This window comes from Diaphorina citri, unplaced genomic scaffold (genome assembly GCF_000475195.1).
Source record: "Diaphorina citri unplaced genomic scaffold, Diaci psyllid genome assembly version 1.1 scaffold4156, whole genome shotgun sequence".
In the NCBI taxonomy this organism is placed as follows: Eukaryota; Metazoa; Arthropoda; class Insecta; order Hemiptera; family Psyllidae; genus Diaphorina; species Diaphorina citri.
Window position 1 is genome coordinate 20400 of NW_007381555.1, and position 5391 is coordinate 25790.

A 5391-nucleotide genomic window follows, 5' to 3' on the forward strand; every position below is an offset into this window, starting at 1 on the left:
AAATGTTTGTGCCTGTTTGCACTGACAAAGACATCCCTAGCCTAAACCTCCAACTTATCTCAATAGATCATAGTACATTGTTTGATAAAGTCAAAGCGGCCCAATTACAAGATGAAGATATCGCAGAACTAGTCTACACATATGAAAAGATTTTAAAAACACCTTCTGTAGATCTGACCCCTAAACAAATCAAGTTTTTGACCCAGTACCAGGTCATTCATGGCTATCTCTACACTCGGCGGGATGAGAGAGATGAGTGGAAGCTGGTTGTGCCGCAATCTATGGAATCACAGGTTATGGAATATTACCATAACCATGAATTATATTTCCATCCGGGAATAAATGCTACAATTATTCTAATCAAACAGTATTTCTTCTGGACAAACATGGCCAAAGATGTGGCGTTATTCATAAAAGCATGCCATGTATGCATTCAAACAAAAGTTGCAGGAAGAAACAAAATGTCCCCATTGCATCCAAGACAGGAGACAAAGATTTTTCAGACATGGTCATTAGATATCATGGGACCTTACATTCCCAGTAGGAAAAAACAAAATGCATATCTGATAACTATGACTGATATTTGCTCAAAATGGATTGAGGCAAAAGCGGTGAAAAAAGCCGACACTAAAACCATTCTAGATTTCATGGATAAAGAAGTGTTTTCCAGATTTGGATACCCATCAGTGATTCTAACAGACAATGGAAGTCAATTCAGATCCCAAGAATGGGCAAACTATTGTCAACAGCACTTGATAAACCATCACACAACAGCCATCTACACAGCTAGGCAAAACCCAGTGGAAAGAAAGAATCAGTGCATAAAAACTAGGATGAGAATGCACTTGTTGGAAAACAATCACAACCGTTGGGATGAAAAATTGCACCAGATCCTATTCTCGATTAGAAGTGTTGTAAACCAAGCTACTAAGAAAACACCAGCTGAGGTAGTCTTCAACCAAAATCTACGTTCACCTCTTGAACGATATCCAACCTCCAAATCAGTATCATCAAGGAAATCTCATTTCCAAGCAGCAAAAAGAAATCAGAAGATATACAACAAGAAACAGTACAAAGTAAAACCATTCCTATTGTACAAAGAAAATTCCATTGTATACATACGCAATCACACACTCTCGAGTGCAGAGAAAGATATCGTAGCATCCTTGTGTCCACGTTGGATTGGTCCATATGAAATTAGAGATGTCCATCCATCCGGGGTGTACAAATGTCAAGCTATTGAAGATGCAAGAGATGTCAGGAAAGTATCTCATGGTGATATACAACTTATTCGCACACCACATTCCACACAAGATACACTAGACTTAGATTCAAACATAAGCGACATGAGTACAGACTATCAACAATCTCTTGATACACCCAGTACACACTCAGATTCTCAAGACATGCATTCTACATACATTAGGGAGACAACATCCTATCCTCAGCCTAATCCTTTGTCTTGCAACGAACCGCAATCCCAGCGTATTCGTCGCCCAAATCCTAGATATGTAGGACCAGATTGGGATGTTTAGGTTTCATCTTTGTTTTTATATAGGTACTGTGTGTACTAAAAAATTCCAATTTATTCTTTAATTATCTTGCAAAATAATCTAACCTTTTGGATTATCAAGATTAACCCTCGTTGTTTATCCAGACCAAATTTATGTTGAATATCAAGATTAACCCTTAGTTTACACTTGTTATCATTAACCCTTCTCCGCACCTAGATATTAACCTCATCTTTGTTGCCCAAATTTGTCCTATTTGATGACCGCCACTTGTCGTATCGTACCTCTACTTTTTTTTCATCAACAAGTTCCAAATTTCTAACAACAGTCCCTCGCCTTTTTCATCGTTAATCAACAGCCCCTTTTCCTCTTTGGATTCTCCTCTTTGTACATTTTTCACGCAGAATCTACTCCTTTTTTACCTCCAAGAACCCCGTTTTAAGGAACAGGCCCCACTCTTCGGCTAACTTCGTCAAAATTCGTATTTTCCTACAGCGCAATTTTTGCCCGGCTTCTTTTTGTCTTCGATTGCCATTCGCGATTATCGATCGAAAATTTAGATCTGCTGCTGCTTTTTCTAGAATTTTTTCCCTTTTTTAATAATTAAAGTTGTGTACAAATGTCAAGCTATTGAAGATGCAAGAGATGTCAGGAAAGTATCTCATGGTGATATACAACTTATTCGCACACCACATTCCACACAAGATACACTAGACTTAGATTCAAACATAAGCGACATGAGTACAGACTATCAACAATCTCTTGATACACCCAGTACACACTCAGATTCTCAAGACATGCATTCTACATACATTAGGGAGACAACATCCTATCCTCAGCCTAATCCTTTGTCTTGCAACGAACCGCAGTCCCAGCGTATTCGTCGCCCAAATCCTAGATATGTAGGACCAGATTGGGATGTTTAGGTTTCATCTTTGTTTTGATATAGGTACTGTGTGTACTTGCAACGAACCGCAGTCCCAGCGTATTCGTCGCCCAAATCCTAGATATGTAGGACCAGATTGGGATGTTTAGGTTTCATCTTTGTTTTAATATAAGTACTATGTGTACTAAAAAATTCCAATTTATTCTTTAATTATCTTGCAAAATAATCTAACCTTTTTGGTTATCAAGATTAACCCTTGTTGTTTATCCAAACCAAATTTATGTTGAATATCAAGATTAACCCTTAGTTCACACTTGTTATCATTAACCCTTCTCCGCACCTAGATATTAACCTCATCTCTGTTGCCCAAATTTGTCCTATTTGATGACCGCCACTTGTCGTATCGTACCTCTACTTTTTTTCATCAACAAGTTCAAAATTTCTAACAACAGTCCCTCGCCTTTTTCATCGTTGATCAACAGCCCCTTTTCTTCTTTGGATTTTCCTCTTTGTACATTTTTCACGCAGAATCCACTCCTTTTTTACCTCCAAGAACCCCGTTTTAAGGAACAGGCCCCACTCTTCGGCTAACTTCGTCTAAATTCGTATTTTCCTACAGCGCAATTTTTGCCCGGCTTCCTTTTGTCTTTGATCGCCATTCGCGATTATCGATTAAAAATTTAGATCTGCTGCTGCTGCTTTTTCTAAGATTTTTTTCCTTTTTTAATAATTAAAGTTCTTTTTAGCCATGGCAGGCTAAAACATTAGCCAGCCCTGTGTGGGCTGTGGTTGGAGCGATGCAGTGAGTGAGAAATGAGCCATCAAATCCCCCGAGAAGAAGTTCCTCAAGCCTAAAAATCTCATGGAAAATTCCCCAAGCCCAAAAGTCCTGTAAGGCATACTCACCATCTTTATTTGAAAATTGAAGAAGAACGGTAGTCCAGAATCCGTAATGTATACTTACCATACTTACCAACTTTAACCCTCTCTCCCAACAAGAAATTTACATGGAATGAAAATTGGAGACCCCATAAACATGAGTATACTTGGCCATTTTCAAAAATCCATGGTACCATAGATAGGGAAATATAACTAGGTAGGAAATCAAAACAACAGTAGGTTTAATATCTGGGTAGTGCACTTTATTCAAATATTGTACATTCCATTCTTTTTCCAAGTGAAATGTTGTTCTGTATGTCTCGGTGAGAAGTCGACACTCTCCGGGATGTATAGAGCATCCCTTTTTTTTTGACGCTTTCTTGTTAACTGGATGAGCCAATACAAGAGAGTTTTCGGGTGAACACCCTATGTTAGTATAGTTTACCAGAATTTCTTACAGTCATGACAACTCGAGTTAGGTTGTTGTAGTTCCGACCCGCAATACGGACGAGTTTAAAAGTAAAAAGGTACGAAGAGAGCTGTGTAGATCCCCTTGGTTGTTTTTACCTTTTAAAGTATAAACTACCACTAACGTACGGGAAGTTTAATCGCAGGGGGTGATTACATAAGTAAAAAACTTTAAGTCAGGATTTTTATTTTAAAAACTCTTTATAGGAAACTCGAGCGTCGAGGTCCTCCGGTAGCTCCCGGCTTTCCAGATTCTTACAGTAAAAACGCCCACGACTTAAAATTAATACTTGTTAGATGACTATAAGACGGGACGTGCTTTCAAAGGAAAAAGCAAACTGTTTATTACCCCGCATACTGAATTAACTGATTCGAAAAAAAATTACCACAAGTTATGTTTCAAAAAAAAAAAAGTTAACAATTACTTTCTCTGTTATGATTATGTCGAGGAGCCACATGCATAAATAACGGCAGAGACAATAATCTTACAACCTTTATTTAAAACACTCCGGCTTCAGACGCGACCCTAAGATTTACCTCATGGAAACGACCACTATCGCCTCTCAATGTGTCTAAATGTTTATGTCCAAGTATTACGCAAGTTCATACTATCAGAACCTACCTCGGTAAATTAACCGACTTCTAGGGGTACCCCTTACATATTGTCATATACGAACACACACAGGATAAAGAACTAATGTTAAGAACCTACATAAGGGAAACTTAATGACCAGGTAGACACATAAAAACTTACTGTTTGTAGTGAAAAAAGAGAAGATAAAAAAGAGACATAAAAAGTTAAAGATTCAACCTGAAGATAAGAGTATAAAAAGTACAATGAAGAATTTAGATATGATAAAAATATGTATTGTTTTGCGGCGAACATTTAAAGGATTATCGTAGGACTTAATTTTTCATGAGATATAAAAAAATCAAAAGTAAAGGTTATTAACTATACATAATCAAGGAGGTTAGAACATGTAACTTTAACCGAGTATCTTGGTGTCGAGATGTTGCGTAGTGATGGGAAAATTTATATAATAGTTCTATTTTGCTTTGTTACCGAGTGTTGTTAAGTACAATGTGGTATCCGTGGTTAAAAGATAATCTAAGTGCCCTTCGTGGTTCCTAAGTACTAATTTCTGGTTTTTAAACGTTGGTAATGAATGAAAGTCATGGATCGTACATTTGAAAAGAAAGTTAGGTCGTAATTAATGCTAAGTCTTGAACATTTAGATTCGCATCACTCCAGAATAATGGATGGTTTAACTTACTCTCTTCTCTACTATATGGTCGACAAGGCCTTTTTGGCTTAATAAAGAAGACTCTTTTTAAACGGGAACCTCCGGTCGTTTAACTTACGTGGGTGCTGGATCACTACAACGATTATACTTTTTCTCTACTACTCTCCCCTTATTATTATCCCTAGTTCACACCCCTCTTAAAAAAATATGGTTTGTTGAGATAAATATAATTAGTCACCTGATCGAGTCAGCAGTTAATTGTGACACCCCAATAGAGTTACGACTTTTTATTTTAAACCTAACTTAACTATTTTCCAAGTCCCAATTACTTTTTAACATTTAAACTTGATGTCTAAAATAACTTATTATACATAATTTCCCCTGTCATGTTCACTTCTTACTC

The 5391-nt window shown here is 37.2% G+C and overlaps 1 long non-coding RNA gene across 1 annotated transcript; it reads left to right on the forward strand.

The window, feature by feature from the left end:
• Positions 1-2130: 2130 nt before the first annotated feature.
• LOC108253882 lies at positions 2131-3512 on the forward strand. The gene is made up of 2 exons (XR_003394601.1): positions 2131-2437; positions 2547-3512. It is a non-coding gene; the product is annotated as an uncharacterized LOC108253882 (long non-coding RNA).
• Positions 3513-5391: the final 1879 nt, after the last annotated feature.